Source organism: Sus scrofa, chromosome 13 (genome assembly GCF_054392235.1).
Source record: "Sus scrofa isolate SSC_HxYL_T2T_F1_AM1 chromosome 13, Sscrofa_HxYL_maternal_Yorkshire_Landrace_v2.0, whole genome shotgun sequence".
Taxonomy (NCBI): domain Eukaryota; kingdom Metazoa; phylum Chordata; class Mammalia; order Artiodactyla; family Suidae; genus Sus; species Sus scrofa.
Window position 1 is genome coordinate 24,868,135 of NC_139395.1, and position 25,812 is coordinate 24,893,946.

At 37.9% G+C, this 25,812-nt stretch overlaps 1 protein-coding gene and 1 pseudogene across 7 annotated transcripts in view; one reads left to right on the forward strand and one right to left on the reverse strand.

Moving 5' to 3' along the window:
• UBE2E2 (ubiquitin conjugating enzyme E2 E2) overlaps positions 1-25,812 on the forward strand; it is a 383,225-nt gene that overhangs the window by 110,670 nt on the left and 246,743 nt on the right. Inside the window, exons 4-5 of one of the 6 annotated variants that reach the window (XR_014822496.1) lie at positions 2,342-2,747; positions 3,539-3,606. The gene's annotated coding sequence lies outside the window, so the exon portion shown is untranslated. 6 annotated transcript variants of the gene reach the window in all.
• LOC100152300 (elongation factor 1-alpha 1 pseudogene) lies at positions 20,618-24,256 on the reverse strand (annotated as a pseudogene). The gene is made up of 2 exons (XR_014822580.1): positions 21,558-24,256; positions 20,618-21,501 (listed from the first exon to the last, which is right to left on the reverse strand). The product of XR_014822580.1 is annotated as an elongation factor 1-alpha 1 pseudogene (transcript).

The following is a 25,812-nucleotide window of genomic DNA, read 5'->3' on the forward strand; positions in this document are numbered from 1 at the left end:
GCAGGGAGGTGAAGCTGAACCCTCTGGCAACTGTAAGGGCCTTAGCTTAGGCAAGGTTGAAGGGGGCGGTCACTGAGAGTTTTGAACAGAGTGGTGGCATGACTTAGCTCTCATTTCAAAAGGAGCATTTGGTGATTTGTGTATATTTATCTGGTTAACAGAAGACAGTAGGGAAATGGGAATTAAGTGTATTCAATTTATTTATTTATTTACTTCAAGAGTAAGGCAGGCTAGGTAATTTCATGTTTTGGTCCCCCTCCCCCCCCGCTTTCAAAACCCTTTCACTCCTTTACCTTAAATGGATCTAAAGTAGTTGATTTTTTAATTTAAAAAGTATGAGGTGTGCTGTGGAATAATTCTAAATGTGACCCCTGTAGTAACATTAGGAAAAAACCTCTAATTCCTTTTGAGCAGTTTGACAGGCTGTTTTAAAGGTCTGAAGGAATTCACCAGAGGCACAGATGGTATCACGTCAAGAATAACAAAGACTGGAACCTCTGCCACAACTGTAATTTATCTTGGTTCATTTTCAGTGGACTGTCAGGCACTTCATATCCACTACAGCAGCCAAGTGCTTAAATAGTCTACCTTCAGCAAGAGCAGACACAATAATTAGGGATGGTAAAGAAAGGAGAAACATAGGCCACTCATAACAGAAACCAACTTTACACAGTTTTCGCATTGCCAGAGCCTTGTCAGGTTTCTTTTGCTGAAAGGTCATGTCACTTAAAAAATTTCAATGAAGATGAAGACAAGCAAAGACAAACATGAAAAAATCATGTTTTATAAATAAAAAAGGAAGTCAGGATCATAGTACTTAAAGGATACAGGAAATGCACAAGGATTGTTTTTTACAGATACTGTAAAAAGTAGATTTTGCAGAGGTTGGAAGTAGAGGATCTATCTGAGATATGATCAAAATTCAGTTCACCTTGAGAAGAATTAAAGAATACATTGTCCTCTCTGCAAGTTCACACAGCCTATAAAAGGAGAAACCAGGAGTCAAATGCAGGTGGCATCCAAATTCTTAGGTGATCACTCTATTCTACTATAAACAAAAACTGAGTCTTCCTTGTTAAGTAAGCTTTTTACCAAACTTTATTATATTTGCGGAAAGGAGCATGTGTGTGTCACAGGGTACAGCTTATTGAAATTTCACAAAGGGGCCTCGCATTGTCCCCCGCACCCAGGTGAAGACAGAACACCCCCTTGCACTCCCTGGGACCCCTGTCTAGGATCTCGCCTCTTGAAGGACCTTGGACCTTCTGTGAATATGATCTCAGGGCCTCTGTTACAATTTCTAACCTGTACCCAGGGTAATCTATAACCACATTGTCCTTGAACCATCATGAATACTATGTTTAAATCTCTCCAGAGTTAAAAATTCTTCGAGGGGCATCTGCATATACATGTCTTACACTTTGCTTCAATTTGAACCCCACCTCTACCCCTAAACTCAAAAGGTCTTTGTAGGTATTAGCCTCAAATAGATTATTTTCTCATAATCCTCCATAGATGCTTTCCGTATAGCAAGAATTCTACAAATGCTTTCTGATTCAACAACTTGGGTAAATTGTAGCTGATTAGAAGGTCAGGCAGCAGGACCATTAATAATAGAAATTATAATTATGTTTTCTGATCCAAATATCAAAATAATGGAGTCTGATAACATGTCAGAATCTATGAAAACTGAGTGACCAGGAAATTCAAGGTGTAAAATTCTTTGAATCTACAGAGAAAAATACTTTTATTTCAAATGGAATCCTACTTCCTAATTGAGTATATAAAATAACTTGACCAAAATGCACTGATTAGCCTGTTTCCAGAAGTAATATCTGTGTCAGAACTACATTTGATAGTGACTATTAATATGTGAAAATTTATGATGCATTTAAATCTATGAAAATAAATGTAGTAGCTGATCTGGTCTGACAATACCACCTATACAAATATTATTATTTTTCTACAGAATAAACTCATGATTTTAAAGAATCAATCTTTGTGTAGTCATTTTTGTCCCTGTATTGATCCTCTGCAGTTATTATTAAATACAGTGTCAAGTAATATCAGAGAGGGCAGTAACCCAGACATTCAGCCCTGACCTAGAGAAATAAATGTGTTAATGACTCTTTGTGATTCTAATGAGCTAACTTTGCAGCAGACAGGTTGGAAAAAATTCAGTGTATTTTAAAAGGTCATATTCCAACACACAAATTGAATTTCTCCAGTTCTGACAGTAATCATACTAAAAGTAATACTGATGATGATATTGATAGACCTACCACTTTTGAAGGGGGGAGGGCAGGTTAACCTGTTCCTTGGACTGTCCTTGTCTTTTCAGGAGACTCCCCAACCACCCAGCATGCAGGTGTTGGTGTGCTCAAGTTCCATGCTCCGCAGGAGGCCCCTTTGACAGTGACGAGCCTGTGCTGATGATTTCTCTCAGTTACTCTGGTCACTGTTGTCTCTGTCAGACAATCTAGCATTTCATGATGTGGGACTTGTGAAGTTCTCCGGCTGTTTTCAGAATGTGTATCTGCGCTTAAAAATAAGCTTCTTGTGCCTCAATACCATGTTCTCTTTCCCGTGCCTTCACTCACATAGCACAGCTTGGGAAATATATACACTTCAACCATTTTGCTTTTAATGTTAATTAGGATTCTTGTTACTTTAATCTACATCAAAAAATTACCAAATGATTGTCCTCCTCATTTGCTTTATCAGTACGTTCCCCCAAAAAAGGCCTAGTTCACAGACACAAAGTTGAAGCTGACCTTGAAGAAGAACAGAATATCTTTAAGTGCTAGTAATGCACAGTAATAAAATTTCTGATACAGTTCAACGGGGTTTAGTTTTTTTTTTTTTTTTTTTTTTCTTTTTAGGGCCACACCCATGGCATGTGGAAGTTCCCAGGCTAGGGGTCGAATCAGAGCTGTAACTGCTGGCCTATACCACGCCACAACAACTCCAAATCCGAGCTACATCTGTGACCTACACCTCAGCTCACAGCAATGCCAGATCCTTAATGAACTGAGTGAGGTCATGTCGTTATGGATACTAGTCAGGTTCATTACTGCTGAGTCGTAACTGGAACTCCTCACCAGGGTTTTTCAGTATAATTGTAACAAACTTATGTGACTTTTAAAGGAGTGAGCTCTCTTATTAGCTCCAGTAGCACCATTATTTTTAAGGTCTTGCTGACCAGAATAACACTTCTCTGAATCCAACCAGAGCTCCCAAGATACTTTAGGAAATCATTCTTTTACAACCAGGAAAGGTCTGGAGGGAGGGGGTCATTTAATCCATTTTACAAATAATTGTACTAAACTACAGAAGCATTAGGAGTTCCCTTCATGGCTCAGCAGTAAAGAACCCAACTAGCATCTATGAGGATGCAGGTTCAATCCCTGTCCTCACTCAGTGGGTTAAGGATCTGGTGTTGCCATGCACTGTGGTGTAGGTTCCAGACACAGCTCAGATCCCACGTTGCTGTGGCTGTGGTATAGACTGGCAGCTGCAGCTCCAATTCGACCCCTAGCCTGGGAACTTCCATATGCCACAGGTGCAGCCCTAAAAAGGCAAAAATAAATAAATAAATAAATAAAAGGGGTACAGAAAGATTAAATGGCACATAATAGGCTCTCAGTACATGTTTGATCTTCTGTTCACTAGAGTGAACGTGCTAGATAAATTGATTACCAGAGTCAAGATTAAAGTTGGATCATCCTGATCCTTGATTTAAAGGCATCCTCATTTAAAGAAGGCTTAGATCAAACCTCACGCTGTACACCTACACACCAAATCAAGGAAAGATGTGCTCTCTTACAAACTTTAACACAAAAGATAAGTCTTTTCCTTTTAAAATTGTTTAGTTCCCCCATTCAAGCCATATTTTCCACTACAGAATTTAACCGTTTTGTGACTTCAGTAATAATCATGCAAATACATACTAAAAACTTCATTAATATAAAACCTAAATGATTTGGGAAAATTGGTTTAGATCATCTGCTGTTTATTAAAGAATTTAATATCTGGAGAGACAAAAGTTTGTTTTGTTTTTCTTTAAGTAACTATTTTAGATTGTGATTCCTAACGCATATTCTGCAGTTAATTAATGAAATGATTATGGCAGCATCTTTTAATGGACTGTTTTTATCTAATAGAAAGTTACCAATGAGAAATACTTAGAAACTGAATGGATCAATTTGCAAAAATGTCGATGTTGACCTAAAGGTGGGAATCATTCAAGGATAGAGTCTCAAATATTCAGGGCAGGCAGCTACAATTCGTGGATGTTCTTGCCCTTGGTTTTCTTCTGGCTGATAGCTTGTGCTAGAAAATAGCTTATTCTGTCTCAACAAAGTACAGATAAGATGTAGTAAAATTCAAATTGGATAATTTTGCTTTAGGTAAGGAGCACTTTCAAAAAGTTTTGTGGACTTCATTAATTAAAAGGCAAGACTTTTTTTGTTCAGTTGTTTTTAGTACTATTCCTAATGTAATGGATAAGTACTGGCTAAATAGTAACCAATATCAAGCCACAGTTCTACAACCAGTAAAGTCTGTGATTGTGGCATCTCTCTGGGTTGTAGTTTGTAGATTGAAGTAATATATTGATTGACATGATTTCTTTCTTTTTAGTACTTTGAGATGTTTGTACTGGTTTCCTATTAGCAGGTCTTAATTAGCAAAGATTTTTAAGTCCCTGTTCCTGTCAAGACAGGCAGAAACCAGTCTTGGCAGATAAAGTTGTCAGACTGGCAGGTAAACAGACTACAATCTTGGGAATAGTTTTTTTTAAACAACCCTAAAAGGTCAGATCTATACATTTTTGATATAGAATAACCATATTGGCTCATGGAGCAGAATTCGTGGATAAGATCACATACTAGTTAAATTCAGTTTGTTTTCAGGGTTCAGATATCACCCCAAATGCAGATCAGTAAATATACCTCAGGAATCCAAAGCATAAGAGAGAGTGGAGGAGTTCCTGTCATGGCTCAGCGGTTAACGAATCTGACTAGCATCCATGAGAAAGGGGGTTTGATCCCTGGGCTCACTCAGTGGGTTAAGGATCCAGCGTTGCTGTGATTTGTGGTGTAAGTCACAGCTTGGATCGTGCACTGCTATGGCTGTGGTGTAGGCCGGTGGCTACAGCTCCAATTAGACCCCTAGCCTGGGAACTTCCATATGCTGCCGGTGCAGCCCTAAAGACACAAAAATACAGAAAAAAAAGAGAGAGAGAGAGAGAGAATGGACTGCTGAATGGAAAAGATGTCAAACATTAAGTAATAATGCAGTTTTCTGAAACAGCATTAGCATTTGCCTCGAAGTTGATCAAAACAGAACTTAACCCTGCATATGAAAGTGAGGTTTGGCTCTGCTAAAGATGATATCTGATTTCTTCAGCAGTTTCATCCGTGTCCGCTGTGAGACACACTTAACATTAAGTGACAAGGCAGGATTACAGTGCACGCCCTGGAGTCCAGCCAGTTTATCATCCTTGGAGCTATGTGGAATGCTGTGTAACATGATTGAAAATAGATGACAGAAGGCTGTCCAAACAGCTGCTGCACCTTGGTCTAAAAGAGGGGCTCACAGACCAGCTGACAGACGAAGTGCTTCAAGGGCACACTGAGTCACAGCAGCCAGTGATGAAACACAGCTCAGGGTGACCAGGAAACTGTTGTTTCTACGAATGCAGGAATAAAAAATGAAGTAGTTTCTTTATAGCAAAACCACTGAAATAACATGATCCTAAAGCAATTGCTTGCAAACAGGGCCAGATTGTACAAATAATAGTTGGATTTCACAGCAAAGGGCAATTTAATATAAACATCACGAAAAGGATTAATTAGATCCTCTCTTTAAGGTAATTCACAAAACCACTAGAAATATCTTTCATTCTTAAGGCATCAACAAAAGGCCTTAACCATTTGTCTAAGACAGAATTTTAAATTATATTGGTTTGGTTTAAAAAATAATAACAAATTCCAAAGGGCTCACTTTCCAGTCTAGAAATGGTCCTCCTTTCTCTGGTATAAGATACCATTTTCAGCCTGGTAAGTGCTTATTAAATTGTGGAGTTAATTTAGTAGTAGTTGCTATGACATGAAACTAAAATCTTTCATGTGCCTTTGAGTAGTTCATATTGGTATAAAGATATAGAATAGTAATAGTTTAAAATTTCTTTAGCATAGGAGTTCCTATTGTGGCTCAGTGGATTAAGAACCTGACTATTATCCATGAGAATGTGGGTTCAATCCCTGTCCTCACTCATTGGGTTGAGGATCTGGCATTGCTGTGAGCTGCTGTGTAGGTCACAGATGTGGCTCGGATCTGGAGTTGCTGTGGCTGTGGCATAGGCCAGCAGCTGCAGCTCCAATTTGACCCCTAGCCTGGAAATTTCCATATTGTGTGGGTGTGGCCCTAAAAAGAAAAAAAAAATTCTATAGCATAAGAGCATATCATCAAACTTTAAGAAATGATGAAAAACTGGGCCAAATAAAGATCCAGAGGAAAGTACATTGTCAGATATAGCCAGACTCCTAACTGAAAGCAGATTACATCTCCAAATGTAATTTTTAAATCTTCTTTGAAATAAGTGACTGAAACTCGAATGCACTTTTCCAAAGAGTAATAAATAGCAGTTAGGTCACAGACTGGCCCACAAATACCAATTTAATACTTAAAGTCCCTAAAATATACATTTGGTTTTAAAAATAAGGTAACCACTGCAAATACATACTAGTAATCAGGCAAAATGAAAAAAAAGGGAAGAACTAAGGGGATAAAATAGATATTAAACAATCCCTTTGTAGCAAAGCTATTGAAAAGAGATTCTAAAACAGTAGCTTGAAAAAAGGAGCAGAAGGTACAAATAGTGGCTGCAATTAAAAATCAAAGGATAATTTGATATCAACAGCAAGAAAAAGATTAGAGAATTAATTAGAGCAGATACGGAGTTGTTTAAAAATGTTGGAGTCTATTTTGAAATTTGTATTGGAACAGGACAGGTATTTTAGAAGCTTTGATTAAGCAAAAATTACCTAACTTCTTCCTCTGCTCATCTCTTAAAAGCCAGTTGACTTCCTTCTTATTCTGTAAACTTGTTGGTGATTTCCTGTACTTCCCCGTATTTAATCATTATCTGTTTGTTGGACTTCCAATCTATACTCCTAGTCTAGAGCTGTTTTCTTTAGTTTGCTACCATATATGTTCAACTACTTACTGAATATTTCCACATGGATGTTCCACAGATACCTTAAATTTACTCTGTCCAAACCTGAAAATACTATTGTAGTGAAAACTATTTCACTGCTCTTTTTTTGCCTTCAGGTAAAGTATAAACTCTTTAACTTGAATTATACTGTCCTTTATGATTTATACCTTTTTATCCTGCTTACTTCTAACCTCCTGGCACAGTGAAGGGCTGATCTTCTAACAATTGTGTGGGAAAAAAAAATGCCATTCCTTCTCCTCTGTGGTCCTTTGCACATACTTTAAAAAGTATAAATAAACTATACACAATAAACTTATAACAATTTTTTGCTATGAAGAGTATAATTTCCTTATATTCATAAGCCTAAATGCTATTCAGACCATGGATTTTAATTATCTACGTGCAGTGATGCTCATGTTGACCTGAAACAAGCTGACTGCCAGCTATTTCTCCAACAAAGATGCGTTCATTTGGGATTAGCAGAGAATTGCAATTCACAGTCTACAGCTATAGTGAGCCATGAGCCACTTGTAAAGTCCTTGACAAGGAAAGGAAAATGCTTTTATAGAGAGGAAAAGGAAGTTGTAAACAAAAAGAGTCCATGGCCTTTCATTGGCTGAGTCCTTGCCAGGAAAGAGCAGTCTTGCTTGCTTCTTCCTGTTGGGCTGGGCTCTAGCTGCTGAACCTAAGAGCTCCTCCTTCTGGTGTCCCAGTTCCATTTATGTGGGGTTTCTGTTGATCAACTTTTTATACACACAAGCTATACTTTGTTTTTTTTTAAAAATGTTTAAGGTGCTTAATTAAGTTAGAAGTAGTAAATGTAAAGTAATGAATTATCTGTAGTAAATACTCTCTCTCTTCCAAAATAAAAATTTGGGGTCATTTAAAAGCAAGAAAGAATGTCAACTTCTCTCCCAAAAATGCCGTTGATATCCCCACAGATAAAATCACTGGTTTAGACTTATAAAGTATCAGTACTCATGAAGAATAATGTAATTTATCTTATTTTGTTACATTTTGTAAACTACAGACAGTGAAATTGTTAATCCTGGTGAATTATTGATGATAACTAAAATTACCAATCTCTCAAGTTATAGCCACTGTTTTATAAAACAGGTTGTGTTAGAGTAAGTTATCCTCAGGATGGGAGGGGAGGAAGGGCAAGGGTCCTTAGACTGTGGAGAGCTGCCAGCCTAAGTATATGAGCATCCCCTTTAGTTAGCAGGTGCCCACCTCCCACCTTCTCTGTCTGCATTTTCATTTACTCTCTGGATCATAGTGGCCAGAAACTCTGGGAAACTGGCATCTAAAAAAGTATGAACAAGCAGCACCCACCAAAGAAAAGCCCATTTATTTTCATCCAGAAGTAAATCACATACCTAAAAGGTGACTTCGAGTCATGCTCCTAAAGAGAATAAATTGACTGTGAACTGATTTCTGATTGGTAGAAAAAAGTATCAGCAGTCACTTTAAAGTGACACTTGTAAGTTGTGTGGTTTCTTTTATAAGTAATCTGTCCTTTCCTGACTGATTCCAGTGTAATTCAGAAGGGCAGGAGGTACTCTGTGTACCAGGGTTTCAGCCATCTGGGATACTAGCTGGAAGGTCTTGGGAAGCAGTGCAGAGCTCTCACACAATCTTTCTTTCTCTCTTCCTTCCTCCCTCTCTCACTCTCTCTCACACCACCTTAGAGAGTTTTATGTTTTTGTTTTTTTTTTTAATCTGATCCTATACTTGGAAAAGTATCCTTAACCTATCTTCTTCTGAGACATTTGCATAAACCAATGGCTTATAATCATTTACCCTATTCTATTTGGACAGTGAGGTTTATAGATTTACTGAGATATTGAATAGCTTTTCTCATTTTGCCAACAGGATATATTTCTACACATTTCTTTACAAAGAAATCATGTCTGACCATCTGATTTGTATCCAGTGCTAGTCTACAACTTAATCTTCCCTTGAACCTATGAAAATATGCTGATAATACAATCTTCAGATTGTTTTTAATGTGGAAAAATAAAAGCAAAAGAGATCATCAGGGAGGTTATCTAAAAGTCTTTATTAGACCCTCCTCCCCCCCTTTCCTTGTCCTTAGCTGTAATAATGCATCTGATTTTGGTTTCCTCAAGAGCTGTATTTCTGTCCATCACCTGTGTCTTGGCCCCTGTGTTTCACCATTCTGGCTCACTCCTCACTCTCTTTCCCCTGATCCTTTTGGAGTTTGTGACACTATGAAATGGATGGTGTTCTCTTGAGTGAGTGAGATTGTTAAATTCCAGTTATACATTTTTCTAACATAGCTCTAAGGTCCTTGTTGTTGTTTGTGATAACTGAGAGATAAGTCATTTGGAAACATGGGCTTACACTTACATTCAGATGAAATTATGGTTTGCACTGTCTGTTAAATGTCTCAATTAGTTTAAAAAAAGTCTTCATTAGAAAAGAAGAATTAAATAAAATGCTCTTTCCGGGTAAGAGAGCAGGAAGCATGAAGCCTCCATTCACTAACACCACCAAAACATCAACAGTAATACTGTGGGCTCTCGAAATGAGTCACAGAACAAGATTACTGAAAATGAAAATATGGTTGAGTTCAAGCACTTTCCAACTTCTACACTAGTTGTATTAGAAATTTTGGACTATCTGCCTTAGTGCTTAGAGCCTGGAATGCACTTACCCAATTAAATTATTTTATCTATGGTTCTTAACACCTCATGATTGTTCATTTAAAAAGATAATAATGTAAGCCACAGTGTACCACAAAATGCAGAACATCATGAGCAAATTCAGTTCTGAATCAAGGGAAAGCGCACTCACAGGTGTAATAACAGAACGATATCTACCCTGCTTATGTGGACTGAGAGCCACTCAGATCAAGTCATCTATAGTAGATGCACCAGCGTTTCAACAGTCATGTGAAAATGGGGCTAGGAAGGCCAGTTCTCAGGGAGATTGTGAAGCCTGTGCATTAGGCGTGAAGAGAAGGCATGGAGGCAGGAGGCCTGTTAGAGAGGAATGGGGAAGGAGCCGTCCTCACAGAGCCTCCCTCCTCTTCTTTCTGCTGTCAGTATTGTGGGTCCTATTGCACAGACCCACACTCTCTATTTCCTTCCTAGATTCAGGGGAAACACTGGAGGGAGGCATGCACTGTGGCTCCGGGTGATAGCTGGCAGACAGGGAAGAAGAGGGAAATTCAAAAGCACTGTTAAATACTGAAGGGACTTCCTGTGACACATCCCAAGCCCATCTACCTGTAGGCCCTGTTACAGAAATTTTAACAAAAAGATGTTTTGGTGGGTTTTTTATTCCCAGTAGAGAAATTTGACAGTTCTCTGGAGTTTTTCTCATGGTACTCAAGTTCTCTTAATACTTCTGTCCTTGCATTCAAGGTAAAGTAACAACTTCAGCTCTGTTGTGGTTTCCCTGGCAGTTAACTTGCTGTCAAGTAACACTGCCTGGCAGCGAGACTGAGGCGATGATTCCTGCCTGCCCTCCAAGCTCATCCCTCCCCTTCGTTCAGTAAGCCCCCACTGCGGAGGCTCACGTTCAGTTGTTGAACAGACCATGGTCCCTTCTCCCGTGGTCTTTGCATATTTTCCTTCTACCTGGACCTAATCCGCCCTAACCCCTTTCAGATTTTCAACTTAAATGTTACCTCCTCAGAGAGATGTATTTGTCTCGTATCTGTCTTTCCTACTAGCTGAGTGACTCAGGAGGGTAGGAACCATGTCCATTTTGTTCACCAGTCTATTTGCAGAGTTCAGCACTGTGCCTGAGGTATAATTAGAACTCAATATACAGTCTCAAAGAGACATGGGGGGAATCTCTGTGGAACATTTCTTTCAGGTGTGAAGTGCTGCATTATAATTTCTTAAATTTATTTAAATTTTAAAATATAATTAATTTTAAAATTAATATTTAATGAAATTTTATTAGTTTACTTATTAAAATTTTATTATTAAAACTTGTAATTTTGGAGTTCCCATCATGGCTCAGTGGTTAATGAACCCAACTAGTATTCATTAGGATGCGGGTTCAGTCCTTGGCCTTACTCAGTGGGTTAAGGATACGGCGTTGCCATGAGCTCTAGTGTAGGTTGCGGATGCGACCTGGATCTCGTGCTGCTGTGGCTGTGGCTGTGGCTGGCCTGGAATGTCCACATGCTGTGGGTGTGGCCCTAAAATGACAAAAGACAAAAAAAAAAAAATTATAACTGTAAAACTTCCAATGCTTTGCTGATTCCCCAGACATTCAGTCTCATGACAAACAGTATCAATATGCTTGTGAAAGGGAATCACTCTCCCAAAGTTAAATATAGCAGCACTAATTTTAAAGAAACTCTTCTATATCTGAGAAGTATGTAGACCATAATAGAGAGTTTGCACAAATGTTAGCAAATCACTGCTCCTAAAAATGAAATAGGAGTTCTTGTCATGGCTCAGTGGTTAATGAACCTGACTAGTATCCTTGAGGATGCGAGTTTGAACTCTGGCCTCGCCCAGTGGGTTAAGGATCCAGCATTGCCATGAGCTGTGGCATAGGCCGGCAGCTATAGCTCCAATTCGACCCCTAGCCTGGGAACCTCCATATGCCTCAGGTGTGGCCCTAAAAAGACACAAGACAAAAAAAAAAAAATGTAATAAAGAGAGCTGAGATTTGTCAAACAAGATTAGTGTTAATGTTATTCTTAAGTAAAATTTAAGAGGTCTGTCAAGACAAATAATCCTCTAAGTTAAAATGTTATGTTATCCACCTCTGTTTGTTCAAATTCCACAGCTTCAGCCAGTTGTTTAATTTTGGTACTTTTTGTCCTATTTCCTTGCTATTTTCTTACTGAATTTTTAAATCAATACACTTAAAAAAACATAAGTGCATTTATTACACATTAATAACATATGGAAACATTTTGCTGCTGACGCCAATAGCTCACATACTCTGAGAAACATAAGTTCGACTTGCTGGTCCCTGCAAACATACAGTTTGGTTACATAGCATACATGCTCTTAAGGTTGGGAAGGACAAAACATACCTCATGGAGTTCCCGTCGTGGCGCAGTGGTTAACGAATCCGACTAGGAACCATGAGGTTGCGGGTTCGATCCCTGCCCTTGCTCAGTGGGTTAACGATCCGGCGTTGCTGTGAGCTGTGGTGTAGGTTGCAGACGCGGCTCGGATCCCGCGTTGCTGTGGCTCTGGCGTAGGCCGGTGGCTGCAGCTCTGATTAGACCCCTAGCCTGGGAACCTCCATATGCCGCGGGAGCGGCCCAAGAAATAGCAAAAAGACAAAAAACAACAACAACAAACAAACAAACAAAAAACACACCTCATATTCAGCTTTAGTGTCAGATAAATGTTGTAGAATATAATCAATACCATGGTAGGTGGGGCACACATAGCTTTGAAATATTTGAAAAAAAAAAAGTATTTTCAATGAAATGACAATGGAGATGTGTAAAATTTTAAAGTAAACTGTGGTATTCTTTTGCTCCTCATTTGTGGTTAGCTTTGAGTATAGTCTGCTTACTGACTAAATTTCCTTTTTAGATAGGTATATGCACATCATGTGTCTGAGCTCACTTTGTGTTCTTATTTTAAGAAAGTTGTGTGGTTTCCTGTTCTGCTTTTAGCTGCTCTCTCAGCTGTAGCCATAAATCTCACATTATAAGCAGATTAAGAAAATATCATGGGAGGAGTAATTAACTTAAAGATACCAAAAAATAGGTGTTGGGAGTTGATAATGACTATGTGTTTCTTTATTAACATATATGTAGTTATATTTCTAGTTGTTTCTAGGGAGAAAAGTAAAACTACAAGTTTTCATCTGATACAGGTACACCTACAAACAATGTGTAAAAGTTGCTGAAAACTTTAAATTCCAAATGTCATTATTAAGATGACAAAACAAATAATATTTAAAGCTATTTATTAAGCTCTAATTATATGCCAGGTACTATGCTAAACACTTTATCTATTATTTCATTTAATTATCTCAAAAATGGGAAGGGAGATAATGAACTGAGGCTTGAAAAGTTTAAAATAACTTGCTAGAGGTCACCCAGCTTTTAAGTTGAGCAGATGAATTCACACATAACTGTTAGATTCTGGAGCCTCCACTCTGTACACTTTCACTTTCATATTCTAAAAACCAGCTTTGCCAAGTCCTTCCAATATTCTGCATAGTGGCAAGGAGCTAGCAGAAGAAGGGACTGCTGGCTGATCTAGTGGAGGTAGGAACCATCGTCCTGGATCTGTCCCTTGCTTTTGCAAATCTTTCAAACTCTGGTCTCCCAAAGATAAAATAATATCTGTCTAATTGTGAAAATAATCAGGCAACAATCAGTACCATAAACTGTCATTAGTGATTACCTAAAATGACCATAGCGAGCAAAGTCACATAGTAACCTACTTTAGATGCAGGCTGAAACATACATACACAGCTACTCTTGCTTTGGTGTACTTGCTGTATGAAACCGTTTTATCACTCCAGGTATATATGGTTGCTGAGGCTTAGCTGACTGAGTGCAGTGCAAATAACATCAAGCTCAGGGGACTGATTTCTTGTTAAGCTAGTTAGCTATCCACTGTCAGAGATAGAACATGGGCTCACTGCCAGCCTGTTGCACGGTATGTTTGGGGTGAATATAGTAATTAGAGAAAAGCATGACTAACATCCAAATCTAGGAGAGATGATTGAGACGGAAGCTAGTAAGACTCCATATAAAATGTCTCAGATAACTTGGCCATAGGAAAGTTCTTCAGAAGCAGCATAGTCTGTCTTGTGATTTAAAAGACAACTATCTCAATACATATTAGTTAGTGGCCCACCTGAAATTTATTCAGTGGAAGAAATCTATAAAGGTGGTTGTTATGACAGAGGACATGCATAATACATACATTTAATTTCTTTATATAAAAGAAATTTCTTTAATTTCTTTATATAAAATTCTGAAGTAAAAATACTTTTGGATTATGTATTCCTTATTATATCACATTTTACTAAACATTATACATGTGTATTACTGTGTCTTGTTTTATAGAACCCACATATACTCTTAATTTATAGGCTACTTATGAAATTTTTAGGAATACTTTGAGTATATAATCTTTGCTTTATGTACTAACTTTAGCCTCACCTTCCAAGTTAGCTGTGACTCTGTAGTGCAGAAATAAAGAGATTGATGTTGTAATAACAACTATAGTAAGAAGGGGCGTTTTGTGGATTCTGGACATGTTATAGTTTGAAAAAATTGCAGTGTTGTCTAGAACATATCCAAGAGCAAAGATGCCCTAATTAGGACAGTTGGTCATGGTTCTTTATACAGAAACGTACAGAGAAAGGGGAAAGACAATTTAATAACCAATAATGGCTCGAGAGAAATGTACTTTAAAATGCATCCACTAAAAATCCATCTGAAACATAATTTGACTTCCTATCAAAGTCTACATAGCACAGAGAAAGAGATCTCCTCTATACATTTAACCACTACGTATCACTCATCAGTCTGACTTGAATGTATTGTTGTCCAAGCCTCTCACCAGATTCTGAACCCATTGAAGATCAGGTGTTTTTTACCTGTGAGTTCCTTGCAGTGCCTGAACTGAGAGTTAGTAGGAACTCAGAAACATCAGCTGAATTTTTCTGGTTCTTGAATTGGGTAGCATTCCCATGGCAAATTAAAAAGTGATTTTTTAGTTTATAAAACAATCTCTTGTGAGTTTGGTTAGCACACATTAATTTCCCAGAGTTTGATTCTCATGGGTAAACTGATAAAAGTAGATTTCAGTGTACTGGAGTGTTCAGGAGAGTACGGGGGACAGAGTTTCTAATGAATTCCTGTAAATGAACTGCACGTCTCTCCAGTGTGTGTCATTGGAACTTCATGATAAGCTAACCCTCTTACTATATACCAATTTCTCTAATGCTTTGTCACATTTTGTGATGTCCAAATAGGAATAAGAGTGTGAATTTCTTTTTATTTTTGTCTTTTATTATTATAGAATAACTTTCCACTTCTTGAATGGTTTTTAAGTTACATAAATGTATTAAAGGATGAAAATATAAGCTTTATATAACCTAGAGATTTAAACAATTAGAATGGTAAGTGAACAAAAGTAATCATTTTATCTAGCAATCTCTAAAGGCAAGGGGCAGCAGATTCCATCTTGAAAGTCCCAGCAAACCTGTGATCTGGACACTGTGGGTATAGGTAACAGGATGATGTTTTAAGTAGAAGATAATATTTTTTAATTGACTCATCTCTGAAGTTACATCCTGAAAGGAGAGAAATGAACTTAGAGACCAGTATTAACAGGTGATAATTAAATTATGAGTTCTGCATGCTTACTGTCCTAAACAAAGTCAAGATCAGGTAACTGGAGGCTGTTAACTTCAATAATTGGAGTAAGTATCTCTCTTAAGTAGGATTTTATAGCACATTAACAATGGTTGATTGGTATTTAATCAGAAAACAAATGGTTTTTTACCAAAGCATTTTTCACTAATTCAGATTCATACCTATACACTTAAATGTGCAGAATAACTTACAGGAAGTCATGTCTTTAAAAAAGATAAATGTAAAACATTTTTCAAATTTTAATGTCCGTAGCTCTTGAAGGCCTGTGATTGGTTACCTTTAATTATAAAGAATTGAGAGCATGAAAAATTTAAACATTTAATTTTATTATTAAAGCTGAGAAATCCCTAATTGAAATGTTTAAGTATTCTTTGAAGATTTTATGTCATTAAGGTTTGACTTGATTTTTTTTTAAAGTATTATGTGGTTATTCCACATGAATTATATAGCAGTGCTGTAGGCATCATGTAGGAATTATGTCACAGTAATGACAGTCCTCTTTGGTAAGAGTTTTTTTGTATTGTCTTGAACACTTAATAAACATTTGCATTTATGATACTTTAAAGCATAACTGCTACTATACTAACTTTGAAATATTTAAGTCATTTGTTTATATTTTGGGCTTTTGCTAAGCAATCTCATCCTTCCCTAAGAGGTCCATTTTGTTATGATGAGAGCAGACATATAATTTATCACCCAGACTTTTGGGGTATGAAGGGGGATGCTGTTACTAAAAATAAATAATGCCAGGATAACAAGTGTAAACCAGAATGTACATCACCTGGTGAAATAGTAGACTATTACAGTGTTCTAGTACAATTCTTGCATTATTATATTCCCTTCTCACCAAAGCAGGGCCTCTGTGGAGAAATGCTTTTGGAATCCCTGCTTGGGATAACTGGTCTCATATTTCCGTAAGAGCTGGGAATCTCTCACCTTCAAGTCACTGGATGTGTTTTTGTTGTTGTTTCACTTTGGTGTGTCCAGCACATGAAGATGAAATGAGTGGCATCTTGCGCCTCAGACTAGGAGAGGAATGTGCTGGAGTTGTGCAGAGAGGAGGTCTGAAATGAAGGGGATTGGTAGCTGAGGACAGGGAAGCTGGACTCTCCTTGTTTAAACGCCAAGGGAGTGTCTCTTATGGGATTGCCAGAATTTGAGCCAGGCCTCCTCCTTTTCCATTTTCACCAATCGGTTGTTTTACTCAGTATCCAATCAGAGAAAGACAAAGACCATCCAAAAGATTTGACATATGTAATCACCTCAGACAACTCAACATCAGACAAACAAATAACTCGATTAAAACATGAGCAGAAGAACTGAATAGACATTTTTTCCAAAGAGGAAATGCACATGGCCAACAGGCACACGAAAAGATGCTAATCATAGGGAAATACAGGTCAAAACCCCATTGAGATATCATCTCACACTGTCAGAATGACTGTCATCAAAAAGAACACAAATAAATGCTGGTGAGGTTGTAGAGAAAAGGGAATCCTTGTGCAGTGTTAGTGGAAATGTAAATTGGTGCAGCCACGGTGGAAAACATTATGGAGGCTTCTCATAAAAACTGAAAACAGCACTGCCGTATGACCCAGTAATTCCACTCCTGGGTATATATCCAGAAAAACCTAGAAACACTAATTTGAAAAGATACTGCACCCCAGTGTTGACAGCAGCATTATTTACAATAGCCAGAATATGGAAGCAACCCAAATGTCCATCAGCAGATGAAAATGTAGTGCGTATATACAGTGGATACGATTCAGCCATAAAACAGAATGAAATCGTGCCATTTGCAGCAGCATTGGTGGACTTGGAGGGCATTATGTTAAGTGAGATAAATCAGAGAAAGACAGATTCTGAATGGTATCACTTACATTGGAATCTAAAAGTTACCACAGACTAGTGAGTACAATAGGAAGAAGTAGACTCACAGATATAGAGCACATACTAGTTCTTATCAGTGGGGAGGGAAGTGGGAGAAGGGTGGAGAATGAGAGGTACAAACTACTAGGTATAAAATAAGCTATAAGGATATATCATACAACACAGGGAATATGGCCAGTATTTTATAATAACTCTAAATGGAGTATAACCTTTCAAAATTGTGAATCGTTATACTGTATACCTGTAACCAACTGTACACCAACTGTACTTCAATAAAATAAATACATAAATAAAGTTTTTTTAAAAGATCATAAGCATAGTGATTCTTTAAGTTCACCAGGATTCTGGATGAGGGAGGAAGGGACAGATCTGGGGTTTCAGCACCCCTCTTCAGTCCACCCATTCTCCCCTGTCCTGCGGCTAGAGACTGTTTTGAACAGGAAGGGCTCAACACTTATAAGATTAAAGGGACAAGGAATTGGGGAATTGGGAGAACAGTGAATGTGGTCTCAGGCCATAGTAGACTTTAGACTTTTGGTGTCGGGGAGAGAGGGTAGAGGCCTTGTGCTAGCTACAGGTAGAAGAGTCACAGAGATCCTCTCTTCAGGACATAAAACCTATAATTAAGCCATACCTGTATAATTCTTACATATTTTGAACAGATCTGCAATCTTCACAGAAAAATAACAGCATGGGTAGGCTTAGTTTTTCTCTTGTTTCAGTGATTTTCACAGCAATGCCTCTAATTCTCCCAGGGGAAAAAAAAAAAAAAGGTCTTTGTAGCTTCACATTATCTTTAAATGTGCTTTTATTGTGTGCTTATCTGCACTGTGGTCATTCAGTATACAGACCCCATGGTGCATGCACAACCTTTAAAATGGGGAATCCATGTAAAGAAGTTAAATGAAGAAAGAAGGGAAAAAATCAAAACAGAGTACAAATAGAAAGGTTAAATGGAGCACTGTTAACCTCCTGCTGACATCAGCTAATAGTGCAGAAGCAACAGCAGGAATCTGAAACAGAAGTTAGTGTTGGGGAATTTCAGCTCATGACAGTTATAAATGAAATGTATTGGTTAGTTTTTCTTCCTGGGGTATCCCTTTAAAGGACATTTTTAAAGTAACATCAAACATGATACTAGGTGTATATCCAGTAGAAATAATAAAAATTAAAACAAGATCTTAGCCTGAAGCAGCCATTAGAATTCAAGTGAGTTTTTCCCCTGCCTTTAAAAAAAGATGTCATTTACATACAGCAAAATGTGTAAGTACTAAGTTTTATTTATGTGTCATGTGGCTCAGTGACTTAAGATAGAAATAAACCCATGTAAGGAGCAATCAGATCAAAGTGCTGAACATCGTCACCGCCCCAGAAAGTGTCCTCATGCCTCTCAAAATCATGTCTGTTATTACTATTCAGAAGTTTTGGTTCTATAGTTCTTCTCAATTCACCTCCAGTTCTGTGTAAATGCCCATATCTGTTTCAAAATTGCAGGCATGTTGAATGCCTTCTGCTGCCTCCTCTCCTCTGTATCCTTCCAGAACAATTCTCTTCTGCTTTTGGCCTTATTCCCTCATGTGTGGTTAAATGAAAAACAGCCCTTATTTTATGGATAAATAAACAATTAGATAACAATGACATGGTTGCCTTGATAGAAAACTTGCTACTTTGAGAATATGTATAATTGAGAACATCTAAGAACCAATCAGTAACATTAAATGAAAAATATATTCATAATACTCTAAGTATTTAACAACTTAAAAAACATCATTAAAAATATATTCACATCTAGTTGTATATTTCATTACATAGAAAATGTACTAGACACTCACACTTCTTAATCACTAGTCCATCTTTTTAAAACTTGAAAATTTTTATACACCATAGCCTCATTTACTCTTCTTTTCTCCTTTTACTTCTGCTCCCTTCCCTTTTTATAAAAAAGTTATTCTCAGGAAGTTTTGTTGGCGTGTTCATCTTCCTTCTGATGTCTTCCACTGAAGTATTCTTAGTTGGCTATTTCTCTTTCTCTTCTCATTTCCAGAATTTAACAGCATCCTTTCTCTTTATATTCAAAAGAATCTAGTAAGTTCCACCTCCACCACTGGTAGAGCTTTATGATTTCCTCACTCTACAACCCAGGTCCTTAAATATGAAAATGCTGTTCTCACAGCTCCTTGTTTTCTCACCATTTCGCGGAACACATCTCCATTCTTTCTTTCACACTATTCCTATGAAAATATAATAAGGTTTATTTAGAAAGCTTTTAACTATCACAAATTCGATTTTGTCCCATTTCCTAGAATACTTTATATAGAAAGGCCATATATAAAACACCAGGGCATTCTCTTCCTAGATTGCCATTACTATAATGGGGTTTACTCTGTTTTAAATTTAGTCAGTGTTTCTTTCATTACCTAAATTACCATTGTTATCTATAGTCAATGCATTTCCCTATTTTGTGTGTTGAGGAAAAGCTGCTGCATGGCTGGGACGGGTGAACAGTGCCTCACAGGAGGGACAGCCACAGGAAAGGCCTAGCCAGCGATTCAGAACAGGGACAAAGGTATGACAAAGACAGAACAGGAAATCTGGTGGGAGAATAACATGGAACTGAGAAAAGACCAAAAGATTTTACAAAGAATGTAGACAGGTTAAGAGAAAAAAAATTAAAGATGCAGGGTCATTAGGTTTGCTGAAACAAAACAAAGCAAAACAAAAAACGCCCTGCTTTTGGTTTAAAAAAAAAAAAAAAAGGTGGGGAGGCAAAATAGAAACACAAGTGACTTTGTTGATACATCTTTTGAGAAATGTCCACAGCTCTGAAGCAGTAATTAGCAATGGAAAGAGTTTATATTTTCCTCTTCTTACAGGAGGCTATTAGTATCTAAAGAGGCAATGTATATAAAATATCTAAGAGATTTGAGAGGATTTTTTTTTCCTTATTAAACTTTGTTTTAATGAGTCTCAAAATTCAGTGACAGATTTTTGGTTAGGTTGTTTCCATTAGAAAGTACTGATTTAAGGAACTAAGAACTTAAAACTGCCACATACATAAACAGTGGTCCACAAAACACTCTCTTTTCCTTCTTAAGGTTTTATGATGCACAGTAATCATTAACTACTCTTTGACTGCTAAACTTAGGTGGTTAGTTGAGAGAAATAGTTTTGAGACTGCTTTTCCACCACTGATTAAGACTGGGTGGCAAATATTAAGGATAGTATTCATTTAGTGTTCTGGGCAGACTTGGTGACCTTGCCAGCTCCAGCTGCCTTCTTGTCCACTGTTTTGATGACACCCACAGCACCTGTTTGTCACAAGTTACAAACAACAGAATGACCCAGAGGAGGGTATTTAAGGAAACTGTTAACACACATAGGTTTGCCAGGAACCATATCAACCATTGTGGCATCACCAGATTTTTGGAATTTGGGGCCATCTTCCAGCCTCTTCCCCAAAAGGCAATCATGCTTCTCATTCAGCTCAGCAAACTTGCATGTAGGGCGAGCTGTGTGACAGTCCAGCACAGATGCATAGCCAGTACTGATCTGGCCTTGATGGCTCAAGATAATCAGCTGAGCTGTGAAGCCCACTGCTTCCATCAGTGGGTCTTTTTGCTGTTATCAGCCGTGTTGCCATCTTTGACAGACACATTCCTGACACTGAAGCCCACATGGTTCCCAGGAAGAGCTTCACTCAAAGCCTCATGATGCATTTAACAGACTTTATTTCAGTCACAAAGCTGACTAAAGCAAAAGTGACCACCATGCAAGGTTTGAAAACAAGTCTCCATGGGGATAGTACCAGTGCCACCAATTTTGTGGCGGTCTTGGAGGAGCAGATTTCAAGGGCTTGTCAGTTGGAGTTGTAGCAGGATGCAATTCAAAGCTTCAAACAGTGTAGTTCCACTGGCATTGCCATCTTTATGGATGTTTCTATCCCTTGAACTAAGGCATGTTAGTACTTGGCTCCAGCATGTTGTCACCATTCCACCCAGAAATTGGCACAAATGCTGCTGTGGCAGGGTTGTTGTACTACCTTTCTCCCTCCCTTTCTCCCTCCCTCCTTCCCTCCTTTCCTTCCTTCCTCCAGTTTTCTTAACGTAGGTGCTGACCACCTTAATGACTTTCTTGCATCTCTTCTGGCTGCAGGGTGGCTCAGTAGAAGCCATCTCATTGACACTCACAGTGGTTTGACACCCAGTGTGTGAGCCGGAAGGGCACGCTTATAGGTGCCCTTCACCTGCTTGGAGTTCACCAACACCAGCACCAACAGTCAGAACAGCGCAGCCAGCCTGAGATGTGCCTGTCATCATGTTGATAGTTTCTGCGTCCTGGGGTTTCAGTGACCATTGCATAATACTTAGTGGTCTTGGATTTCCAGAGAGTTACCATGGTGATGCTAATCTCATATTCAGCTCTCAGTTTATCCAAGAACAAAGCAAGTAGAAGGAGCCCTTTCCCATCTCCAGCAGCCTCGTTCTCAAAATTCTCAGTGCTTCTATTGTTCATTCCATCACATTTGTAGATCAGATGGCCAGTAGTGGTAAATTTGCCCAAATCTGTATATCCAGTGAAGATGTCTTGATAGGAGTTCTTTTTCTTCACCATTTTGGCTTACACTTAGTGGTGGTTTTTATGACACCTGTGTTGTGGCACTAAACCTGTTGCAGAATAAGTGAGAGGATTTTTTAAGATGTTATAGAATTAATCTAAAATTAATCTAAAATTATCAGTGTAGAAGCTTGGTTTGGGGATTAGGGACCTAAATAAATATGAATATAGCTGCAATTATGCTTACTGGGTTAGAATTACAAAAGATCAGTCTTCATGCTTGGGGCATAAAAATATCGCTGGATGCAATTAAAATGAAATTTCTCCATCTGTACATTACTGCCTATATGGCAACTCAAAGGACCCAAATGGCTGCCTCTAATGCAAGATAGTACTGTGTTCACAGCAGAAAATTAGACATGATGTCTGGATGGCTGGATTCAGTATGGCAATTCCCACATTTCTAAGAGCGTATCTCCAAAGTATGTTTAATGTCTCGGAAGGTTTGGTAGCTTTGAGATGTACTGAGTGAGAAATAACCATAGAGCTAGTATCTTGAGACATACACCAAAACTATGATGATATGTATGTGAATCAATAACTTGCAAAGAAGAGACAGCTTTGAAGAGTGTAATCCCAGCATTTTTCTTAGATGAAAATGTAAGACACCAAAAGATCTAAGCCTGAAAGACAGCTCAATGACACTTTATGGCTATACATACGAAATGTATCATTATTTGGTTATACGTGTCAGAGAACAACAGTTAAAAAGAAAAAAACTATGTAATAAATCAATGTCTGAAGTTTTACTCATCTTAAGAGGCATTTTTCCAGGAAGGCCATTATTCCTGGGACCACAAAGTTCTCTGTGCTTGACCTAATGGGCTAATTTTAGACTCCTTCCTCATATATTGTTTGGTGCCGAAGAGATTTTTTTAACAATAAAAACAGCGTCTTTGACCAAAGGCCATGATCAAAGCTGCTCTTTGGGAGATAAAACTTTCAAACAACTGAAAATTTGCCATCTGAAATTCCAAATTCTGCAGTTATAAAAGATGTTAAAAATATCAATATGTTCTCCTTCAACTCATGAATATGTCAAAGCTGAATCCTAGTTATAGGATTATAGAAAAATATACAGTGTAAAATAACTGCAGTTTCAATGGCAATCACAGGTTCCATTAAATAGACACTGGGAAACAGTGTACCAGTCTTCCTTTGAAAATAATAATAAGCTCTTAGTATTGGATTTACTTCATGAGGTCACGTGGTTTTTTAAAATATTACTATATTTTATGAAGTTTGTTTTAAAAATCCAATTTCCCAATCCCACGTATCTCATTCCATTTCGAATCTTGAACCTGCTGAGGGTAGGGGTGTGTATTTGTGGAATCTCTCTCAATAGCTAGAGGAAGAAGCATTTTTTACAAGATTCCTGATAGCCAAAGTATATAAAAATCTAGAAATGTATTCCTTCAGCTGTGGACTGATCATATTTTCATGAATTATATGTTATATGCACCAAAGCCATATTTAAACTCTGAAGGGAATGCTTTACACCAAAGACATTGTAGTGCAGAGTGCTAACTTGAGGACTAGCATGGCTTATCATTAACTTTTAGAACACTCACCACCCTTAAGAATTTCCTCAGTTTTCTTCTCCATGAAGTCAGGATGATGGACACTCACACTGCTTGGTTGTGGGAAGGACTACTATTTATATGCCTAGTAGACCATGTGCACAGAGTAGGACTTCACCAACGGCGGCTACCATCATCATCTTCTTTTGCATAATCTAACTGGATTCTGTGTGAGGATTACAGTTTTTATAAAGTGAGTTCCATATGTAAGAAGTAATTAAAAGAGAGTAAATAAAATGTCCTTTTGGGGTTCCCTTCATGGCTCAGTGGTTAACAAACCCAACTAGGATTCAGGAAGTTGTGGCTTCGATCCCTGGCCTTGCTCAGGGGGTTAAGGATCTGGCGTTGCCGAGACCTGTTGTGTAGGTCACAGATGAGGCTCGGATCTGCCATTGCTGTGACTGTGACTGACTGTGGTGTAGGCCAGCAGCTATAGCTCTGATTCAGCCCCTAACCAGGGAACTTCCATATGCCTTGGGTGCAGCCCTAAAAAGCAAAAAAAAAAAGATTCTCTTAAGTGTTACGAAATATAACATACCAGTTCCTATAGTTAAGAAAACCATACAAAAAATATATAGCAAAACAAAAGCCATCACAAAATGAAAATACTAATGAAATGACCACTTAAAAATGAGTCCTATCTCAGATGTTATTTCTGTGTAATATTAATGTCTGTCTCTATTCTCCTCCTACCAAAGACTTTGGTTTCTCAACAAATACAAGGCAAATTCAGTTTGACTCTAAAGTGAAAGTGGAAATTATTCAGAAGATTTCATGAAATGAATTAAGTGATGATGAACTGCTGAGATCACGTTCCAAGCCACTGCTAAATGAGAAAGCCAACAAGGACACAACAGAATAGTTCTTTAAAGTGACTTGACTATCAGAGGACTAAAAGAGGCTCTTAGAAGAACTCAATGGAGAAAAATTGAAACCCTCCCCACTAAAATCTGGAATAAGACAGGGATGCCCAGTCTTACCACTGCTATTCAACATAGTATTGGAAGTCCTAGCCACAGCAGTCAGATAAACAAAAGAAATAAAAGGCATCCAAATAGGAAGAGAAGAGAAAAAACTTTCGTTGTTTGCAGATGACATGATACTATACATGGAAAACCCTAAGGACTCCACAAAAGCTATCTGAACTGATCAATGAATTCAGCAAAGTAACAGGAAATAAGATTAACTAACTTTCAGAAATCAGTTGCATTTCTGTATACTAACAATGAAATATTAGAAAAGGAATACAGAAATACAATACTTTTTAAAATTACACCCCCAAGAATCAAATACCTGGGTATTCACCTGATCAAGGAGGTGAAGGACTTATATGCTGAGAACTATAAAACATTAATCAACAAATTAAAGAAGACGTAAAGCAATGGAAAGATATTCCATGCTCCTGGGTTGGAAAAATTAATATTGTAAAAATGGGTATACTACCCAAAGCAATCTGCAGACTCAATGCAAACCCTGCCAAATTACCCATGACATTTTTCACAGAACTAGAACAAACAATCTAAAATTTTATATGGAACCACAAATGACCCAGAATTGCCAAAGCAATCCTGAGAGACAAAAACCAAGCAGGAAGCGTAACTCTCCCAGACTTCAGGCAATATTACAAAGCCACAGTCATCAAGACAGTGTGGAACTGGCACCAAAACAGACATACAGACCAATGGAATAGAACAGAGAACCCAGAAATAAACCCAGACACCTATGGTCAATTAATCTTCGACCAAGGAGGCAAGAACGTAAAATGGGAAAAAGGCAGTCTTTTCAGCAAGCATTGCTGGGAACCCTGGACAAGCTGCATGTAAATCAATGAAACTAGAACACCATGCACGAAAATAAACTCAAAATGGCTGAAAGACTTAAATATAAGGCAAGACACCATCCAACTCCTGGAAGAGAACATAGGCAAAACATTCTCTGACATCCACCTTATGAATATTTTCTCAGGTCAGTCTCCCAAAGCAGCAGAAGTAAGAGCAAAAATAAACCCATGGGACCTAATCAAACTGACAAGCTTTTGCACAGCAAAGGAAACCAAAAAGACAACTTACAGAATGGGAGAAAATAGTTTCAAATGATGCAACTGACAAGGGCTTAATCTCTAGAATATACAAGCAACTTATACAACCCAA